At 40.1% G+C, this 23813-nt stretch overlaps 1 pseudogene; it reads right to left on the reverse strand.

Moving 5' to 3' along the window:
- The window catches only part of LOC149276732 (DENN domain-containing protein 4C-like), a 33697-nt pseudogene extending 10861 nt beyond the window's left edge, over positions 1-22836 (reverse strand).
- Between the last annotated feature and the right edge of the window lie 977 nt (positions 22837-23813).

Below are 23813 nucleotides of genomic sequence, written 5' to 3' on the forward strand. Positions count from 1 at the left end.
AAGAGTGCTTGACCAGCAACAAACAGACATAGAAACAGATAACGTGACCCCAGACAGGAACCATTTTTCCTATCTAGTCACCTTAATAAGACCTAGCATGTTTAAGTCCCCTCACTGTATCCACTAATTTGACAACCTTCCGGTGGGCAGAACTGCCTTTGAGAGACATAATAGAGCTACAGCATGCATTTAAAACATACAAAGAAATTAAAGTCTAATTTTATTTCAGTAATGTACAAACTAGACACATCTTCGGGCCCTTTGTTTCAGAGCATCCCGAATATTTACAGTGCTTGAACTCTATAAGAATCGGTTTATCAGGACAACACATGTCCCTTTTCCATAAATTGCGGGTGCTGAAGAAATAGCATTACCAGCTCCTGCAGCAAACGATAACTTACCTATCGCATTAGCAGACGAGGAGGCAATTTCATGACTTGAAGGTGAATGATTTGACTTTGGTGTATATTCTGTTTTAATACCGGGTTGTTCAACATGCTGATGGTGAGTGAGATCTCCCTGTGGGTCTTTCTTGGAGGGGGAACTCTGAGCAGACTGGACCCCTGCAGAGAACCGTGACAACAAAAATCATCCTCCATTGCTTGTTTCAATATCCACATTGGCTAGCTATCGACCTCTGCTGCGTCTCTAAAAAGCAGCAGTAACAAGGCAGTTTTAGCCACCTACTAGACGGTATGAATATAAAAAAGCACAATTACTTTGGTCCATCACTGTTTAGAACAGAAAATCCATGTTGTAACTTCCCTTTGCAGCCCTGAGATTCTGAACCCTTTTTCCCGTCAGGTAATAAATTGAACCAGATTTTTCTGGGTTGCCAAAATTTTCCTTTAGTACACGCCTCATCTTAGAGCTGGTCAACTATTAAAATTAAACACTTAAGCACCCTATGGATATACACATGCTGGAGGCGCTGGCCTTCCTGTTCCCTGCTAGTATCACGGGCGGGTGCATGTGCAGCATCTTTGTATATGGTTTTACATTTACAGTTTCACATCATATTTCTTGACACCTTATCTTGCGTCCTACTTACAGTTTGTGCAGGGAAGATATTTTGCCAGCAGTAGGGTTTACAAATAATTGCCTACCTGTTCTCCCAAAAGCTTGTTTTATTCTGCCATCCATTTGCTTGTGTTTCTCCACCAGCTGTTCTTAATATATTACCTATTCCTACACTTCAAAAAGGTAATTGCTAAGTTTGACATGCTCCTCTAAATTTACACGTTTCCCATTCCAGATCATCACCTTCATTATTACTCAAAAAGTTAAATGCCATTTCAGATTTGGTCCCAACGTTTTCTGCTCTTGCAGATGTCCTTTCCCCCATCAATCCACTTTTCCCTAACCACCCTTACAACAACTGTTTTCTCTAAAACTAGTATTGATCTCCACTCATTTTAGATTTAAATACATCCACAGAATAGTAGTTTTAACACACAGTGACGTACAAAACTTTATAGCCATCCCAAATGGCAAGCACGATGAAAGACAGAACCATGCAGCATCTCTAAACACAAATGCTAAAAGAAAAAATCTAAATATCTAAAAATGGCATGCAATAGATCAACAATTTGTCGACAAACTGATTAGATGTTAACCAACAGCAATACAGTTATGTATCGAGCACCTATTAGATTGACTGCGAGGAGGGTTAAAGGTCAGTAGAGTAATAATGAATACCTGTGCTAGAGCTGTTATCAGTGGAATCAAGTCTGATTAGATCCCCCACGAAGAGAGAGTTAGCATCGTTAGAATCATCCACTGTCATCAAGTCCCCATTACGTGCAAGGCTCTGAGAAGCTAAGGTGAAAACATGTTATTATGCATCAAGCATCCTAATAATAATAAAAAGAATAAACGCGCGAGACAGGAAGTTAACAACAGACCAGATCACACGCCAGGAGGTATGCAGGGCCAACCAAGGGATCACTTTCTTAGGTAATCATCAAGGAAGCATTTGCAACATATTAGAAGTCAACAGAGGAGTTTGGCAGTTCTCTATGAAACTGGCCAAACGTAGTGGAAAGCAAATTGACTGCAGACATCGAAATTACACAGGCTCCTTTATGGAGAGCCGGCTAGCGTTTAAATGTGTTTAGAGTCCTCTCAACTCAACAACTCATGATAAAGGTTAAGCGGCCTTAAAGTTGATTACCTTGTGCCATCTGTGTTTTATTGACCGGTCTCCGGAATTGCGCTAGACCATGTACCACGTTCCGCACTTTGGTCCACAGAAATTTACCACTGCGATTGCTACTTGGCCACTGGCTAACCAATACAACCTAAACCAAGACAAAACAAAACTATTTATACAGCACAAATACACCAAAGCGAAGGATACAAATTGAGGAAAATGAGACAAAAAAAACCGGGGTCCACTGGACTAAAACATGCAGAAGAAAAAGGATATAGTTGTGGGCAGGAGTACAGATTAAAGAGACTGATATTTTATCTGTGGAGAGAAGAGGCGAGACTGTAAATGACCTGCATGTAAATAGGTAATAAGTAATAGAGCATAGCTTACCTTGTTATAGTAGCCGTAGGTAATCGCATTTGGCTTTATACCAGCATTTTTCATTTCAAACAAGACTCTCACAGCAAGAGCCGGAATTTCCCATATGCCACACAACTGCATCACAACTCTGTAACACACCTGAATAGAGACAGGATTTTAGTAATCTGCAGAGGTGCATATTACCACAAACTGCAAAGATCCATTAATTTTGTTTATTGTTATGTGGTTCCTGTTCTCCCCTTATACCACCAACATAATCACCTCTGAAGCCCGGTTTGCACATACCCTCTTTGCCCGACGGGTCCTAGCCACAATCCTCGAACTGTTTCTCAGCTAGGGCCCGAGCACTTGCGCGCTGACTTTAACCCCCAATAACCTGGACACCATTGACCCCACAAGGGCGCCCTTTTGTAGAGTTAATCCACATGTGGTGGGGTACAGGCAAGAGGTGGTTTCGGAGAAGGAGCCTCCCATGGAACCCCAGTTTCTACGACCTCCAAGAGGACGGGGTTCATGGAGCGCATGGTCTGTCCCGGGCAAACTTTAAACTGCTAATGCTCGGGGGCCCAACAGTGGATCATATCGCTTTTTGGACAGAATATTCTAGGGACTCCGAGCTATCCATCGGTACCCCGGGTGCCTGCTGGGATTCCTCATTGGCCGAGACCCTGGCTGATGCCGCTTCCAACCAGATTTCCAAATAAAAAGAAAAGGGCTTGGGAACTTATTATCCAAGCACTCCAACCTGTGGCACTTAAAAATTCCTTCTTTATGCGGCATGATCATGACATACTATGATTAAATGTAATATAGTCCTGTGACCTGTCTTTGTTACACACAGTGGGGGGGTTGCACCTTATGACAGATCTTCTGCGCATGATACCCAAGGACGCCAAACTACTTGCATATGCGTATTATCTGAGTTGAAAACAAAGGCAGCGAAAACCATGAAATCATTCATTATGGGACTTTTTTTTTTTTTATCTTGAGTATTTTATGTTCTGCTGTCTTGATTGATCTTTGCCCATTACCTTGTACTTATTGAAGCATGGCTATAAATACAGTCTAAGAAAGTTTGCTAGTGTGCATCATAAATTAGAAAGCTATGTAGTATAGAATGCACCCACAAACACTTTGGGTCTTTGTTTTATCACTTTTTTCAACAATAAGGGAACAAAGTTGTATCAATGTATACATAAATGTTTAGCTTCATCTATATCCTACATACATTCACTTGTGTCAGGACAGGTCAGTTTCAGCAAACGTCCTTAGAGACTATATACATTTTATAAGTGAAATACCTCTAAGACTAGGATGTTGTCGGACGTGCTTTACACTCACCTCATCCAGAGGATCCACATCTGTTTTCCTCATGTTAACAAGGACGTCGTAAGCTTTCTGAAGGGCCCGTGACTTTGAATTAGAAACCTTGACAAAAGCTGGCAGGCAAATGAACCACATGCTGAAACACTGACTGAACAGACACTTTGCCCACTGGGGTGCGTTAGTGTAATATTTTCTAGCCAATTTATGTGCAGTTTTAATTTCCTATAGAGGGAGAAAATTACATTTTAAATAAAACACTTGTAATTAAAGAAAAAAAAGCTTTGCAAAACAATATAGAAAATATGTAAGTTACACAAGAAAAGCATTTATAGTAACTAAGGATTTTGACGTGTATGCGCGTATTTCATATAAATAACCATCTAGGTGGTTCCATAAACAGTTTATACGTTACCTGTTTGGTCCTTTTTGCAATGAAAGTAGGACTGCTTGCAGCTCGGTTGCCTTTTTTGGGACCATTAAACGTGAGGTACTGTTCCCGTGTCCGGTCAAAAAGAGCATAGTCAAGTCTTGGAAAGCTCTTGTAGCTAAGAAGAAGAACATGCAAATAAACTATTCCTCTGCACCAGCCTATTGTAGCTATATAAAAACACTGAATCCCCAGCAAAATCAGACATGATAATAATGTCAGAATCAAGTACCACTCTACAACAGGCCCGAACTGGCCTTAGGGCAAACCGGGAGTTTGCCCGGTGGGCCGGATTGACTTAGGGGCTGATGGAGCTGCAGCTCCAGGCCCCTACCTTAAAATAGGCCCAGTCAGGACCGAAGTGACTGGGCCTATGCGGCCTCTACGGCCACATTAACGCAGGGCATAAGGGGCACCTGCCCCTTATGCCCGCCGCAACTGCGACCGGGTCCGCCACTCTAAGGGGTCGGGAAGCCCCCACCAGGGCCGGCCTTACGGGTGTGCGACCGCATAGAGGCCGCATAGGCCCAGTCAGTCCGGTCCTTCCGCGGGCCCGGCCGCAGTTGCTGCTTGCTCCGGCAACAAGGTAAGTAGGGTGAGGGAGGGGGGTGCAGTGAGAAGGGGCAGAGGGGGGTTAGATAGTGAGAAATGGGGAGAGGGGATAGATAGTGAGAAGGGGGAACATAGTGAGAAGGGGGAACATAGTGAGAAGGGGGAACATAGTGAGAAGGGGGAACATAGTGAGAAGGGGGAACATAGTGAGAAGGGGGAACATAGTGAGAAGGGGGAACATAGTGAGAAGGGGGAACATAGTGAGAAGGGGGAACATAGTGAGAAGGGGGAACATAGTGAGAAGGGGGAACATAGTGAGAAGGGGGAACATAGTGAGAAGGGGGAACATAGTGAGAAGGGGGAACATAGTGAGAAGGGGGAACATAGTGAGAAGGGGTAGTGTGAATGCGTATGAGAATGAATGAATGAATAAATGTGTGGGTGAATTGTGTGAATGCGTATGACAATTAATGAATTCATGTGTGGATGAATTGCTTGAATGATTTGTGAGACTGCATTAATGAATGTGTTAATGATTTGTGTGAATGAGTAAATGAAAAGATGGTACATGAAGGGTGGGCTTTAACAATAAATAAATTAAATATGGGCTGCTCGGGCTTAAATGCCCGGGCCTATTTTTTGTCCCAGTCCGGGCCTGCTCTACAGATACCGGTCCAAGAATATGAATGTGTGCGTGAAATACATAGCGATCCCATGTGTACAAAAGGCTCGGGACAAAAAAAGCAAGATACATCTGATTCTGCTTTTTCTTCCCCACCTCCTCGGTTTAATGTCGAAGGAATAATAAAAACTATTTTACACACTCCATATTCCGCGTTCTTGGAGCAGTTTCGGCGGAGCGCTCACTGTAGTGTGGTAGCTGCAATCCTTAAGCTATGTTTAGATGTAAGTGGTAGTTGGTGGGACTGATTTGCCTTTAAGAATTATATATGGAATTCAACAGTTCTTCCTGCAGAAGGCAGATAAAGGTTAAGTTCACCACTCAGCATCCATATACACCATAGGGTGAACAGGAATAATTAACTCTTTTCAAGATTACACTATTGTAAGTAAATATTTAAATGGCATTAAAAAATAAATAAAATTCAAATAAGCGCAGACATCTGCAGTATATGCTTGATTTGGCACTAAACAAAACTATTTCTTGAAGGCTAAAGAAAATGCCCTGGCTATTAAGGTCAATAAGGGCCAGTGGGCATACAATGTTGGGCCTTACTGATCTCCATTGTATCTAATCGCTGTGGGTTTTTACAGCATCAGTGAAAACAGGCATGTTTCCTGTAATGGCCTATATTGGTTATTTACAAACCTGGCATCAACATTTTTTACATCCTCCTTCTTTCCCTTCTCCACCAGAGCAAAGTAATAGTATCCCTACTTTTATTTTTCTGCTTCACACATAACAGGTTTTGTGGACTGGAAGTCAATTTTGAATTTTACTGCTGGGTATTTAGAAACATCATATGCTGTCACTCATTCATTTACTTATTTTTAACTTAAGAGACCAGTATAAATCAGAACCTTAGCAAATGGCTTAAGGTGTAGATTTGTTCACAAACACACAACCATTGCTTAAAGCAATCTGCAAGTGGAACTGTACCTATATTTGGGTGGAGGATCTGGGCCATCTTCTGGCAAAGGTTCTGGTGGCATTATAAACACTGTGTGTTCACTCTTCTGTGACTCGTCCAACTCTATCAATCGCGTGTCTTCTGGGACCTCCAAATCTACCTGTGATATAATGTAAACACCAACTCATCTTATTAATGGCAAGGAAACGGAGAAATAAAGGAAGGCAAGAAAGGTTAAGACAGAAAATAAAAGATCAACAGGATGAGGGTGGAAAGAGACTCAAGGTGTACACTCAGAAGGTGTTTCTCTATAGATTAAGAATAACCAAAAAAACTAATGCATACCTTATCCCCCTTTTCCACGCCTTTATCAGGGAACAACTAAAACAAACAAGCCAAAACAGCCTCCATTTAAAATGAACATTTTTTTGTACTTATGCTAGCAACTAATATAATAAAGCAGAGCATCTTTTTTAGTTCACAAAATATAGTTTGCTGTTACATATTACTGAGGAAAAAATTGTTTAAAAAAAAAATCTCAAGACAAATGTAAGCATCTCCTTGGTCTTTGAATATAGCAAAAACCCCCAAAACCACAAAAACTAGGGCTATTGGTAATTGGGGTTAGAGGTCCTCTCCCATGTGGATGTCATAGCCACCGTGTGCCCCTCTCGCCTCGAGGAAATTAAGGCCCTGGTCTCAGAGAATTATATCTATATATATGAGGATCACAAAAAAAGGAGAGTTCCGCATATCTACAGGTACTGCCAATTGTTGCTCCACCTAGATAATTTACCAGTTCTACAACAAAAGGGGGTGCTTTTAAATCAAGCTTTTAGCTGTCCCGCAGGGACATAACCTGGATGTCCTAACACCTTCTTTTGTTCAGTTCATATAGCATAGTAAACAGGGAACAAGCTACACTCAACCAAGCACAGATTCATTATGGCACCAAAAGGTTTCACTTTTCTGACTATTTTCAATAACATTTCGTAAAAATTGCTGCAGTTTCGGTTTTGGCAATTTATCACATAGTTTAGTTATACCTTTTCAACGCAGTCATCAAAGAAGGCCAGGCTGGTGTCTTTATCACTGACGAAGCTGCACTCTTCAATGAAGCGGATGAAGATCTGGGTTTTAGTCAGCAACGAATAGAATTTCATGTGGGCTCGATCTCGGCTTTTCAGAAACCCTGTAAACAGTGTAATATACTTCCTTACCAACAGTCATTTTACTTAACTTCCTTCAGGCAAAGGCATTTATACACTTGTGGGTGACCGCATTTTCAGCATTTTTGCTATGTCCCTTTTCAACCGTAATTTTCTCAGTGTACAATTTATGCTTTTTTTTTATTTTTTTATTTTTTTTTTAGGACAAGCAGGGCTTTTATTATAAACCGTTCATCTATATAACAATGTAGGGTATCGTACTATAGTCATTTTTTGTAAATTAGTTTCACAGACAAGCTCAAAATTAGCGGTTTAAAACATACACAAAGTAATGTTGCTTAGAATGTTTGCAGAAACAAACCGTTTATGTTCTGCAACGTTCCCGAGTACAGAGTATGCCTGACATGCAAGGGCATGTTTTGGGGAAGCTTGGGGCCAAAATTAGAAGTTGTGCATTTTTTTTAAAAAAAATTCATAGTGAGGAACAGTATTTATTTTTTTAACTAAACTCTTTTAGAGGTGTTTACTTACCTATGTCACCAAAGTACATACTGTCTTTATATTTATTTTTTCTTACAGGGAGAAACATTTGCTTCTCAATTTACAATTTCATTTGTTTACAGAGCCAAACTGCTCGGGTTACCTTGATGGTCAAATAAAGAGTTTGCAGCTGTGGCTTTGTTGGATGGAGCAGCGGTGATGGGCTTCAGGAAGGTCCTGTAACCTTTCAGTATAGACACCATAAAACGCAGGAAAGCCTCTTGAATTTCCATCTCTAACTCCTTCATTTTTCTCTGCCAGGAGAAGTCCGCTTCAATGGGAGTCAGCTCTAATGCAGACTCTTCTTCATTCTTGCGGTGAGCTGGTGATGTTGAACACAAATATATGAGAAAATATGAGAGATTAAGAAGTCATCAAATAAAAATTTAATCCTCCACTGGAACAGTAGGGATCATGTATAGAAAACCATGCCGATTGTGTCAAATAATTCCATGGTGTCTAGCTTAGGCTGATTAGGCATTAGGTCTGGATGGACTGGAGCCAAATTGCTCTTGTGTGTGAACAACTTCAAAACTGCCAAATAGAGATCTTCCTTGCAACAGACCCATTCACATTAAAAAGAGACAGCCCTGGCCGATTGGCATTAACATTACATAAGGAGCCCTTAAAATTAAGGAAAATGACCTTGGCAAACAATAGTTGTGAAAGTGTGTGCATGCAACTCTTTGGGATTGATTTGTATAGATACAAACCATTTTAAAACTGCAATGAGATAACAGAGACAAGAGGCTCTTCCTAATATTTGGTGGTAAGAATGTTCAAATCGGAGCATTACCTGAAGACAGTTGAAGATGGAGTTTTTTTAAGGTTGCAATGAGGTTCTTTGCTGGTTTCTTAGGCAGCAGCTTCCAGTTCAGGCTTCTTTTATCCTCCGACCTGTGTGGTCCCATAAAATATCATATCTGTTTAATGCATCCCGTAAGCACAGTGAGTATGCCACATGAACTAGATTCTTTTCTGGTTTTTTTTTCAACCCACGGCTACTTACCTACAGCTTTTTTTTTTTTTTTATTAATACAATAGAGCATTTCCAAATTTCTCAACCAGTTTTTACAGTATAAACCCCTGTGTAATTATTTTCTCCTTTTAAAAACAGGCTTCCATCATCCTACCTATTACTTCGTCCATGTTCCACCCATCAACCCACCTTATGATCCTCCCATATGCACACCTTATGAACGCAAGGACGAGCCTAGGGTTAGTAATGCAATATTTCTTTGCCCAGCCCTGTAACTAACACACATACATACTAACATATAAATTCACTCTAACACCGTACATTTTCTCTCCTGCGCCTATATGGATTTTTAGTATTAGGTAACAAATATCCTGAGCTACGTCAAAGACTCATCTACATTAATACATGTATTTTTAGTGTTCACCAGAGCTATCTTCCACTCACGTGTAGACCATGCTTGTGTCCAGGTCAATACAGACGACATCTTGAGGCGGATCACATAGGTCAAAGTATCTAGAGTCTACCCCAACAATAAATGGTATAGGGGCACTGAGCACATCTGCCAGAGACAACGGGCAAAGGGGAATATATGGGCACTGCCACTGGAACGGGAATATCATCTACAAAATCAAAAAAAAGATTTAGACACATTTATCACCTTGCTCAAGATGCAAGAACATTTGTACAGAATTGTGACAAAACTGATATGTGCTGCAACAAAAATACAATTAACCACTTCTGCTCAATAGGCATATCATTTAATTATAATACTCATTTTCTCATACAAGTCCTTCATTAAGTTCTGGACAAAAAAAAAACAACCATGGCTACATTTTTATTAAGTCAATTGTTTCAGCAGATTGTGTTTCATCCACATCAGTAAAAGTTCAACAAAATATGGATCTGGTAATACATCAACGAACTACATGACCTGAACAGAAAAGGTGGCAAAACGTAATTTTATATTCCAGTAAAACATGGATGAATCCAGATGTGTCCCTCAGTAGCAGCCACATGGAAGTTAAATGGCTTCATTACTTTATTATATATAAATGGCATGACACCATGGGAATTGTTGGATATGCTGGGCAGGACATTAAAGTTCATATCTGGGTTTCCTCATTGTTGTGGACATGGATTGCGTCGTCCATTATTAGTGATTCACGTCACAGACACAATATCTGTATCTCCCTTTGGATAAACCACTCCCCTAACTGTGGCATATATTACAATATCAATTAGTTCTATTGTTTATTATTCTATTGTTTAAGAAGTGCATTACCTCTACCACCAGGTAGCACTAGAGAGTGAGTGATGTGTACATCTATTGTTTATCTAAGACCATACATAATGGCTACCTACTTGAAAAGCCATGTGGGCTATACCAAGAACAATGGGATATCAGGAACTCCAGGAAGAAGGGGGAGGAGGAGAGGAGACTGGAAGGAGAAGAAGGAAGCAGCATGGCAGAAGCTAAGGGAGCTGTGAAAGTTTGCCAGAGAAAAAGCATGAAATAGAAAGCTGCTCTTCCATCTTGGGCTAGTTAAGTGCCAAGAAGCTAGGACTAGTTTAGTGCCTAGTATTGTAACTAAAAATTAGAAAACTACTACTGAAAGAATCCTTTAAAGTCTTCTATATGATCCTGGTATCTAGAGCCATTTTGGAAACTGAACACCAAAGGAGTCATTTGATATGCTGATACTCTCTGAAGCTAAGTACATATGTTATTAGAATATAATTGTCTAACTTTCTTATGGTAACCTTTTTCGATATATTGTTTTTACCGCTATAGGTATTAATAAAGTATATCATTATATATCATAACATCTGTTGGTATTCGTCTTTACATCATTTAACTGTCTTCCTGAATCAAATGTATTGTTGTATTGTTAGATGTGTTTTTTTTCTAAATTGTGTATTTAAATATTAGCATAATTTTGCATAAAACAGGCCACGACCACAACACTCATGCATTTGATCATGCCTAGAAATGCCCAGAAATTTCCGCAGACCTATGGTTTATATGTAAAGCACCAACGCATCAGTAGCACATTGTTCAGCATGCATAAACATGTCCAGTTAAAGAAGAAGGATTGGCGAGACGTTTGAACACTTACAGCTACGACCGCCTCAGCTACTCCCGTCAGCACGGCGGGTCTCAGGGAGTGCAACAGGATCTTACTCTCCAGCAACACAAATAGCAGCAACGTAGCGCAGTTTTCTGGCCCCAGGCTTGACAGCAGAGTACTAAAATCTGCACCACTACGAGAGGGGAAAAAAATGGGAAGATGGGAAAGAAAAGTGTTATCTATTTTACACACACAGCTGAATGACAAACAGTAACACCACCGGGTTTACTTGGCAGCCAACTGAATGAAATCAACAGGAACATTACATTGTTTGCCGTGGCGATGACACCACTTTTTACATTTTGTTCTAGAGTCATTTACATGGGACAGAAACCCTCTCCGTATCATCAGGTTAGCAAAACACAACATCATTTCCCATAAACACTCGAAGGTAAATGTATTGAAGTCATTAACAAAGCTATTCCTGATGTATGTGTTTCCCCACCATTCTACAATATGTCTCAAGAAGGGACTATTGTAAGGACTTCACCCAAATAGGCCATGCCATGACACCTCTAGCCTTACCAAGGAATACACGTCAATGACAAATTAAATGTTAGTTTTTCTGTTGCTCTGAAAAGCGTGAATGTTTCACAAATATTCAAAAAATCCATCCCAGATTCTTAAATACAGGCCAGCGACATATTTCGTGCAATGACTCAATGCTCAGTCATATATACAAGATATCCAAAGTTTATTCACTGCGACAATCCAAAGTACATACCTCAGGGGCAAAGGGGTGGACACAGGCTGAGAGAGAATCAGGGTGTCGTGCGCAGACAGCTATAAAGTAAGGAGAAAGTATTAGATAATCCCACACAAAAAGATATCCTAGTGATTAATCCACCCACGCGTCACCGTGGGAAGTGAAGTCATTGCCAAAATACAAACATGAAAAAGAATCCATAAAGCGGACAAATACGGCCCTAAAACAAAAAAATTTCATATTTTAAAGCACACAAAAATCTTAAAAGCATGCAGGAATATATAAATAATTCATGAACATGAACGGTCTGAGGCTTTTGATCAAATCCAGCATGAACTTACTTGAACGAGGATTCTTGGCCTCTGAGGAGATGGGAAAGGCACGTTGTGCATGAAGTGTGAAATGTGCCTATAAAAAAAAAAAATACCAAATGAGAACATTAACACAACATGCAGTGTAAAAAAACAACAGCACTGAAGAATCACGCAAAAGCCCACTTGTTAAACTAACCAACTTCACATTTCCACCAAGAATGCGGTTAAATAAAGACAATCCAGTAGACATTTTGGACAGTATAAAAAACACAACACACACACCTGACCATAGCATGACAACAAAAGCCTAGCAATTTGTATAAGACCCGGCAAAGCCTGTGTGAAAATGTCAACCAACTAAAAAGGAAGACTATTTTAAAGTACACATTCACCGTTACCGCAATTATTAGAGAAAAAAAATTAATTGGGCTCATCATACGTTATGTTGCTTGATTCGACTATTCACATGTCAACAACTATTCATGAACTCAAATAAAACCAGACATTCTTAGGATTTTTGTTCACATTCTGTGGCGAAAATGCACAAAATCTCTGTCTGTCACTCGCTGCTGCCAAGAACAGGCAGCTACCGAGACATGGCAAGCAATACCAATTTTACAAGCCACTACACGGGCAGCTTAAACAGAATAATGTCTAACCTAATGGGGTTTATCCACTAAACGGCTAACACTGGCAGGTTTCTCCAGTATGAAGAGCTCAACTGGCCCTGTATAATGAAACTATACTAGGCCAACCAAACTCTTCTTGTGGCAGAAGCTCACAACGTATAGTAAGGTCAAGGTGTCAAAATCCAATTCTCCTGTAGTCATATAAGTCAACCTGTTTTGTGGGAACCATAAAGCTCAATACGGGACAGTTAGAATGAATACAATATTAGCCTACGTAGTACACATCCGTTTCAAATATCGGACAAACTTTAGACTCATCAAATTGTCAAGCAAACACATTATTTGCAGTCAATGATAAAAACAATGCGGTGATATATCTCTAGAGAAAAGGTTCCCCCAATGCGCCAGCATGGGCAGGGATAGACCCTTTAGAGCCCTAAAACAAACGACATGGAAAGCAGAGCATTTACAAGAAATAAAACTATGAATGTATTTCAATAAAAGAAAAGTCAACCGCAGCTTGACAAGGCCTTAAGCAGCAGCTGCAAGAGAGACATCCACTTGTTCCTGTTAGCATAAAACTTAAGTTCTGCACTTAAGAATCCAACATTTACACTTACTTTTCAATAGGAAGGGTGTGCGGGCCAGACACCGACAGCTTATAAATAAACATAAGGAATTTTCGGAAGGTCTCAAAGAAAGGCCAGTGAGACAGCAGACAGATGCATTTGTTTGTGTTGATGGCTTTGGAGGTCAGCACTTTCTTCTCCACCGCGGTTATAAGTCCCAGCTGCATCATCTGCTTCTCCGACAACATTTCGCGTGGAAACGGCTCATAGAACTGAATAGCAGCACCATACACCTTTAACAGAGATCGTGCATAGTGTGAGGCATATATCAGGTACAGCCAGACAAGACATTCAGTCACCGGTTCTGTAGTTTGCTCTTTATATATATTGAATCCACATGTTTGATTTTCAGCTCCAAAGAAAGTACCCAGCTTGGCTGCGGCTCAGTAACCATTCTATTGATTCAGAAATCACAGGTGCTCGATTGCCAGTACCTAACCAGACTCTAAAGTCCAGGTCTTCACTCACATAGAGCTGCACAAATCCCATACAAAGGAGTATGAAAAGCAATTCTGGTGCAAAGTGGTGAACATGGAGCAATACTCAGGGTATTGCATTGATTTCTATGGTGGCTGCACCACTCTGACTACTGTGTCCCTCTTTATATGTAAATGTATATGAAGCTGGTATATGTCAGTCATTTTATCTGCTTGCATGCATTAGTTTGTTACAATATAGTCAGTGCTGTGAACACGGTGCTTGTAAACTGCGCTATAAAGAATGCACAAACAGCTAGTAAAATCTTGTATTAAAGGAGATCTAAGTGAGTGATACCAAAGTCCACCCTAGAGTTTATTCTTCACTCTCAGTAAGCTTTAGTCATGTAAACATGTTTAGTTACTATAGGTTATTATTTATTTTTATAAACCCCGACGTGTTGTCACATACATCTACACTGTGACATTTATGGTGATACAGTATGGGCTGATTTGCCCTGACAGTATTGAAAGTGTGGGGCAGTTACCTTTTCAGCTGTGGAGCCTGTCAGGACGAACGTGGAGAACACGGGAAGAGGGAATCGGATCTCAGGAGCCCAGCATTCAATAGTAGCACCCATTGGCAGACAGAAGAGGGGCACAGATTCTGAGAGCGGGAAAGACTCATGATCTTCTTCTGGATACCTGAAGATTAAGCCTAGAAACCAAACAAAATGTCACTCCTTTCACCAAACGTTCAATTTGTATACAACTGCTCTGATGGAAAGCAGTGAAACGCACTCAGAAAAGGATTTAAACGTTTTGAACATGGTTTCCTTTGAAGTGAATAGCTTCTTTATGATTGGCACACCTAATTCTCGGCTGCTGGGGGAGCCACGGGTGCCCGGCATCCAGGCGTCTGTGTTGTGTGACCTCGCAATGGTAGAGAGGCAGCATTAAAGCAGTTCATGCACAGTGCATGTGTGTTTGTACGGATAGTGCGAGTCATTGTGTATTTCTGATTATGTATAAAGCGTGTGTTTAGTGTAGTGTTAGTGTGTAAAGTGTGTACGTATTAGGGTAGGTTGTTGGATAGTTTGTGCACATATAAGAGTATGGTGTTAGCGTGTAAGATCGCATAGTGGTGTGTGTGTGTTTTACTGTATGGCATTAGTGTAAATGTATATAAGCATATTGTGTTAAAGCGTGTATATTAGTGCATGGTGTATACTTGTGCATAAGTGTATTGTGTTAGCATGTGACTGGGGTGTGAGCATATAATTTTAGCATGTGTGTGTCTGTTACTGTATGATGCTAAAGTGTGTAAGCGTATGCAATTCAATATTAACATGTGCTAGTAATTTAATCTATTAATCTATCATTTTATTAAACAGATTAATGTTTTCATTAATTCATCAATTGCGTAATAAATGGATTATCTTTAATATGTGCCGTATTTATTACATATATTTTACGAGAGATCTTTATCATTTTTAGAATGGGACATAATTCTTAATTAAGGTTCATATAATATTTTATATTAAGGACTTTAGAAGGGAACATTACATTAGAAGAGAGATATGATTGAAAAATAAAACATCATAGGGAGGAAAAAAATGGCTCACACATTTTTTGGCTAACTCCTAGATCCAAATTAAATTTGTCAAGCCCTGGTCAACCCCACCTTACTCAATAGAACGTCTAAGTTTCCAAAACTCTCACCTCTGCCCCTTTTAATGGAAGGCCCAGCAGAGGCAGCCGTGGAAAAGTGTAAAAATATTTTCATATATTAGCACTTGCCAAACTGTATACGGTAATTTTAAGTGCAAATAAAGCTGGTATATATATATAAAGCTGCAAATAAATATATATTAAGTGCAAATAAAGCTGGTATAACTTCTTCTTGATTGGTTGCTATACATATTCCATGTTGCTATTAGAGTCTCAGATGTGCATAATAAATATTTTTCTCTCCTATTAGAATAATAGGCAAGTATGAAGTATAAAAACATAGTGCTTTGAAAATTCATACACTGCTAATGAGTTCAAGCTGACTGGGCTGTAACATCTGCCAATACAGCTTCATGTATTCATGTAAATTATCAATTGGGAAAAAAGGGAGAATTGTAGATTTGAACAAAAAGCAAATAACGCTGCACCAAGATAAAGGAGAAAAGGAGAAAAGTGGACAAAATCTAAATTTTGGGCACTGCGAGTCGGGGTTGTGTAATTTTATTATTTTCACAGCAGCTCTGAAAACAGATAAAAATGCTACATAAGCCTGAATAAACCTAATGGCTGTTACCTAACTGCAAGATCACATGCCAGAGGTTATTCACCTTTAAGCATATAAAAAGAAAAGCATAATAATAAAATAAGGATCAATTGTCATAACCATAGCAAGCAAAAAAGATAACTATAAAAACTTTGATAAAATTATAAAAGCACCAATACATACCAAATCTATAATTAAAAAAAAATAAAAAAATACTAACCTGGTTTATAAGCAATGGCATTCGATGCTGGAACAGACTTCTTGTAACACAGGTACACATTAGATCCCCACTAGAAGAAGAGGACACAAAAAAAGTCAAAACTTCTAACCAGTGGAAATTAACATTAATGTATATTAAAAGCCCGTAGGGATGCACCGAAATATCAGTGGCCAAAACATATTGGCCAAAAATGGCATTATCGGCAAAGTGCCGAAATAAAAAGAAAAAACTGCCAAAAAGAATCTTCCTCCATCCAGGAGCAGGCTGGGCAGGCGGGGCAATTGCTGCTGTTTACCTGTCTCTTGTTCCGCCCAAGGGAAGCAGGAACCTGGCAGGTCAATTAAATTTGCCTCGTTACAAGAATTGTAAGGGACATCACATGCACTTTAATGCATATCAGGGAGTGGGGCTCTGTAGCCGTTTTCATTTTGCTTTGCATGTTAAAGAATGCATTCTTAATTTGTGGGGCTGTACAGGATGCTCAACCAACCCTTTTAACTAAATGAACATTCAGGCCAAGATTCACTATAATAATCTTACCAACGTATGTCATCTGAAAGCAAGCCTCTACTCACCAGGCCACAGTTGAGGTTTTTGTCCACCTTGCAGAAGGTGTGGGGCGGCGTCTCCCCCTTGTTAGTGATGATCACACAGATATCGGTCACAGCCAAAGAGTTCTGTGTACGGACCTTATTTGCCCGGCGGCAAGTGATAAATATCCGTGAAGAATTGGTCGAGCTGTTGTTGACATTTGCACATCGCCCATATGGAGTAGCAACAATCGTCTCACAGCCGGGCTTTAAACGCTCCTTCCCTTCATATAACACACTGCAAAATAGTAAAAGACGACAACTGTATATTTTGGGGGCAAAAATAAAATTTAGTGTTATTACTTGGCTTGGAAGTAGTAGGGTGATTTCCCTGGCCTATGTTTTGAACTGCTTTTATCTTGTATTCTACCAAAACTACATCAATCCACATTTTTCCCATTCCTTCCTGACTTCTGCAGCCCGAGATAAGTCTCAGTCCTACAGTGACTTTACTATCTCCATCAACTGAGTGCCAATATCTGTGTCTGTGTGATAATAAAAAGTGACACAGCCTAAAACAAAAGATTCTACCCTACGCAAAAATACATAGTACATAGTCCATTCTTGCTGCTGATCCAGAAGAAGGCAACCCCCCCCCCCCCAAATATGAAGGGATTTACAATTGTGCCTCATAAAGATGGGAATTCCTTCTTGACTTCAAAACGGCAATCATATTTTTCACTGGATCAACAAGCTATAATGAATCATGTCCTTTTAACCAGCTATATTCCTGTATAGCCTCCATTTTGGACAATATATTGCTGGCCCGTGCAACACTGTAGTCAAGTTTATCGTCTACAATGATTCCAAAGTTATTCTTATTTAAGGATTTCCATAACACAACCTCAAAAAGTATTTGCACATTTTTTCCTTTCCCAAAGTGCATAACTTTGCATTTGTCAACATTAAATCTGCCACTTGGCTGCGTGTGCTCCAATTTGTCCACATTTCCTTGCAGGGAAGTAATGAGTAGTTTAGACCGTATTACAAACACATATACACATATACCAGAATGGATCAGTAACATTTAAACAACAATTTTACCAATCTCCTTCAACAGTTTTCTCTGTTAAGAAATGTCGATGCCATATTTTTATTTGTTGAATTTTCACAGACAAAAATCATGTCATTTTTGCATGTAAAAAGCTATATTCGAGTAACCAATGGATTGGATAGAAAGATGGATATTGGCATATTAGAGAAAGAGAAAATGAAGTATCTGGAAACGGCGATTCCTTTTCTTTGGCCAACACAGAAAGAGTTACACACGCTTTGAGGACCTCAGAGAACTCTTCTTCCATCTGAACAAGAGACCTCTGAGGTCCCACAAGCTTTTGTAACATTACAATTTTTTATGTTGGCCCTAGAAAAGGTATCAGATTTGATAAGACTCCAGATTGGAGGGAAAAGTAGCCAAAATTTGTTTGCTTTACTATAACTAGAAGCACCTCAACTTTGCCTCCAGGTTGGATATATGTAAAGGGATATCCCACCATTTCTCTCATTACTAGCATCCGATTAGACATTCATCTTTAAATATTGCGCTGTTTTCTTTCTTAAACCAGTTTTAGTTTTTTTGCATTATATAATGTTTTCAGGCAGCTGGATATTAGCCAATTTTAAGTGTTCTTGCTCTGTTATCTTAGCCCAATCTGCTACACAAACCCCATGACTGCTCATTATAAAGCTCAGGTGTGGATCGGTAATATCCCTCGTTCAATAGAATCCTCAGGTGTGATTTAACCCCTTACTGCTATGCTCACGCCTCATGTGTTCTGCTTCATGCATTGCATAGAAGTAAACCAAAATGAAAGGGCTTGAAACTATTCTATAACGGAGGTGCTTTCATCTTACGCTATATAGTGCACACGGAAAAATGACCAGCTACCAGGGTTTTAAACAAGCGACAACTCCTTTTCAAGTTGATTTAACGCAATAACAAAATCAAAAGCATCAAGGAAGTCTTTATGTCAGACCGCAAACCTTCAGCACATGAGATCTGAACCTGCTGAACCTGGAAAACAGTTGATACACAGTGTATAATTGTGTCGTTAGTACGCAGAACACGAGCACGGTGCAAGGACAGGTGTGTGAAGACACCTTAGCCTGTGGCACCAAGTGACACCCGTGTCACGGACCTTCCCTGATAACACGGCAGTCAATCACAGCAGGCTTGCTCGAGTTAGAACCCTGTCTCTCTCAAATAAGAGTTAACAAAAAATGCGTAGGAAGAATTGGCAGGAAACCAAGGAAAGTCTCTGCCCCACGCTAGGTTTCCAGGAAACAAGGGTCACAGGGTCCCCTCGCTCGCAGCAGGTGCGCACCTCATTACTCTGTACAGGAGCCGCAGAGCTGGCAGGATATGGGAACGGCCGCGTGCCCATCCGTTTAGGAAAAACACACAAAAGCTAAGCCCTGGCAGCTAAGAGCAATCATTCTCCTGCCTTGTGTGTTCCTTCAGAGTAAACACCACCTCGAGTACCTGAAAACGTCCAACAGCTTTAAAGAGCATCGCAGGGCGTAGCAGTCTAAAAGGGCTGGGGGACTTGAATACCTCAAAGTATGGAACGCCATATGGAATTGTTTCCATTCAAATAACAATAAAAAAAAAAAAAAAAAGTTCTTTGTAAATAGCAATACGCATAATGACTGACACATGGGTCTGCATATCTTACTTGCTCTTCCAAACAGCCTTACCCAAATTCTTACTTATACAAGTAATTTCTCATATGATGAGCTGTAGTATTTCCATGAGAGGAACAATACTTTTGTGGCAAAGCCCATCCTTTTCCCCATCACTGACCCAGCTGCAATCGAGGGTTTGTCAGGGGCGCTCATGTAAGTACAGAAGATAACTCGGTCAGACATCTTTGCTGGGTAAAAAGGGAAATACTATATCATGTAACAGAAGAACAGAGGAACAGCCATAGTTTGCATCATTGGCCCCTGAAAAGAGAATTTTGCCCATTAGTGGTCCTTTCACGTATCCTCCGATTGCCATAAGTACCAGAAGCTCTGTGATATAATATTGCTGGGAAATCAATATATATATCACATATATACATAAATATATATACACACATGCATACATATACACAAACCTTCACAGAAACAGTAAATAGTACAGTAGTAATAATGCAAAGTTTTTTTGCATTTTGTTATGGTTGTGCTAATCTTATTTCCACAATAAACATTCTGGAAATATAAAATCACCATTTACTTGTGTACGACGTCCTATAATTATGTCAAAACACTGAGGTCATGTTAATTGTGCTTTTGTTATGGGTGAGCTTCTGAAGATGTTCTCAAAGATATGCACACGTCTGGTGGGAACGCAGATATATTTATCTCTAGACAGATGCTCCTAACGAAATACAGGCATGCTATCGTTTAATGCCTTCTAGGCAGAATTACAGTTCAAAACTACAAAAGCCGCACAAGATGCATTTATTTAAGGAAATACAAAATGATAGTTAGGCCAGTTATTCCTCTCTGCAAGGCGATGATATGTGTGTGTGCTGTGTTCTGGACACCGCTTCCGTCCGCAACTCATTACTGGGACATTATGCCCCCAACACAATTTCCCAGTAATGAGTTGCCAACGGAAATAGGCTGTGATAGAGGAAGCGATGCACTGAAAACCAGCGTACTGGTACAGTTCTTTCCACAGGAAATTAAAGTTTTCACCTTTTTGGTCTGTACTCTATCACAAATATAGATGAACTACATATTAATGGCTATGTATTTAGAATGTGATGTCATAAAAGTCCCTTTTGGTGCCCTAATACTTTTGCCCATATACTTCAATCAGACAGCATGTTTTAGCAGCCAGCTTTCTAAGCAGGGGAGGGGAATCTCCATCAGTAGCTTAGCCATCTCTTGTAATATTTTAAAACACATGGCTACCAGTATAGCCACAGAAGGTGTAACAAATCTTTAGTGAGCTGCGGCATTATGGGAGAAACATATCTTGGCCGCTGACTGCATATGACAGCACTCTTAGAGTCCACACTGTCTCTTAAGCAAATAACCTGGTCATTTTCTCCAAAGTACCTCCATGTGTTATAGAATCCTAGTGCTTAAAGTGCTTAGAAGATCTGCAACAAGACATGTTTACAAGATCACAGCCCATATTTCACAATTATATTGGACATACTTGGACGGTGGGTAGAAATATTTTGCAATATTTTTAAATAAATTTGTCAACTGTTTATTTCATAGCTCTCCTCTAGATATACTTTTATTGCTATACAAACTGAAGCTTCCTTGGACAAATCATGCAGTATTACATCTGCCTGTAGGAATGTGGCGCTTCCAAGCACTACTTAAGTCCTCAAAACTTGCCAAATGTTGCAATCCAAGCACCAGTACTTGTTACACAGACGCAACTGTATCTACCAACACCTATCCCATATACAGGAGAATGGAGCGTGTAACTGGAACCAGGGGGTCTAGCTGGACGTCCCTGGCCATTGTTGCCACCTTCCTCGTAGAGGTGGTCACCTACAAGATAGGTAGCCGCTCCAATCCTCAGACAAAAGGTGTTCCTACAGGTGGTCTGTACCACCAGTCATGACATGAAACACCAGTCAGGATACAAGAGAACACACTTTATTGGGACAGGACATGGTTTAGATAACAGTTGTAGCAGGAGAAAGGGAGTTGATTTAAGCAGAAAACAGGAAAGGTTTAACATAATTAACACAACAACATACTAGCAAGGTATTATGCAGACAACATCGGCAGCAGGATAATCTCCTCACATTCAACATTGGCAAATGCATAACTGAGGTGAAGGGATTACATTTTAATTGCATTCCCATTAATTTCCATTAAATGGGGGTCCAGCATCTGTCACAGGCAGGTATGTTCCTTAGCAATTGCTTTTCCCCTCTATTCATTAACTCACCAGTAGACAGTGGCACTTAACCTATCCATTGTTGCTTATTAGGTTGCATAGTAAAGTTTGATGAAGGAGAAGAAGAGTCCTTTTGAATCGAATCTATCCAAGATTGAGCTGTATCTTTCACGTACTGCCCACATGGTTAAAAATCCACAATAAAGCAAACATCTATTACTCCTTCTGCATTCTTGTCCATAAAAAACATTGGGCGTTACTGATAATAAACTATGATAATGGAGCAGCTTTTCCATCAAGAAAGCTTCTGTATCAGTAAGACTCCTTTTATCACTTGGCTCTGGAAAAATACACATTAGGGAGCAAGTATACACCGTATGTATTTTCTATTTTGTACCAGCAATCGTGATTCGGAATGTGTAGCTGACACTAAAGCTGGCATGGCCATACCAAGACAGCTAACAGACTAATGTGTTAACTAAAGCACGTAATTTTACTTTGACACTTAACAATATAGAACACTGGCAATCAAGACTGACGACTACAGCCCAAGCAATCTTACTTCAAGAAAGAGTGGGAGAATCGATTCTAGACACTTAATATTACATAAACGGAAAGAAACATAGCAAAAGGAGAGAGGAACTCACCCAATATCTATCAGGGGTACCTTCCCTCTTTCACGCTTGTAACAGAGGTACAGCTCTGGGCTTTTCAAGCTTCCATGGTTGAGATTAGCTTGGAGGCCACTTTGTGTGACTTCGATACACGTATAACCCTCTGGCACAGTCTCTCCAGCTGTTTTATTGATGACGGCAATGTCAGTAATCGGCGCTTTAGGGCCTGCTATCTTAGTTTCCATGCGACCTGTGTCATGGTCCAGGAGTTTTGAAGTATCAGTCAGTCCTGCGACCACAAAGTAGTCAGCAACCCGATGACCTTGGTCTTCCATCATGTCTGCAGCAGGCCACCTAAAACACAAAACATTCATTTAGCTATTTTTCTGCTTTGAAAGAAAAGCTATAGGCGCAGTCCCAATAAAATGTACACGTATTAAATAACATCACAGACAACAATACAGACATGAACATCACAGGTACAAAAACACGTGGTGTTGTGGCTTCCCATTTTTATGCATAGGACTATGTTGCCGTTTACACTTCTATTTGCTCAAAACCACGCTGACATGCGTGAGTTTGCAAGCGTTACATGTAGACGTTACACAGAATGTGTGTTTGCCTGAAACTGTAAACTTAGTTACCCATATAAATGTAGAATTGTGTCATCCAAGGGGCAACAAGGCTTTATTATGAACAACTCATATGTATAACACATTGAAAGACGTAAGCATGCTGCTTATGCTCTGAGCTAAGAGGTTTAAGAAATTATGGCCATTTTAAAACCTGTTCATCCCGGAGATCCAGCAGTATTTGAGAAAACAGAGTGCAGCAAAGATGGAAGACACGCTAGTATTTCTAGTGAAGTAATGTTGACGTAAGCCTGTAGCAAAATTCACCACTGCTGGGTATTGAGGGAGCTGATGTACCTCACCGCGGCCGGTAAGGGGAATGCTGCGATCAGCATAGATGAGCAAATGGCTAAACCACAACATGCTAAAAGTTGCTTAACACGAAGCAGTTTAAAGACTGAGGTTAGAAAAAGGGAGCAGATTTTTGAATCTATGTAAAGGCTGTTTTGTGTGACAATTAGCGGAGACACAACGAGAAAGGTCACCTGTCGGGATCTGGTGAGAACTATACATATAAACGTTTGATGAATATCCCAGAAAGACAGCATTTGGGGAACAGCTACTAAAACATGGTGACACGAGATTAATTCACAAACGCAAACTAGTAGAGACTCCAGCAAAACACTGAATTTGAGGAAGGCCAACGTTAGCAGCAGGGCCGGCCCGACAATGGCGCCGAGTGG

Source organism: Sceloporus occidentalis, unplaced genomic scaffold, assembly GCF_023333645.1.
Source record: "Sceloporus occidentalis isolate IW3139 unplaced genomic scaffold, rSceOcc1.0.p SCAF_227, whole genome shotgun sequence".
Taxonomy (NCBI): Eukaryota; Metazoa; Chordata; class Lepidosauria; order Squamata; family Phrynosomatidae; genus Sceloporus; species Sceloporus occidentalis.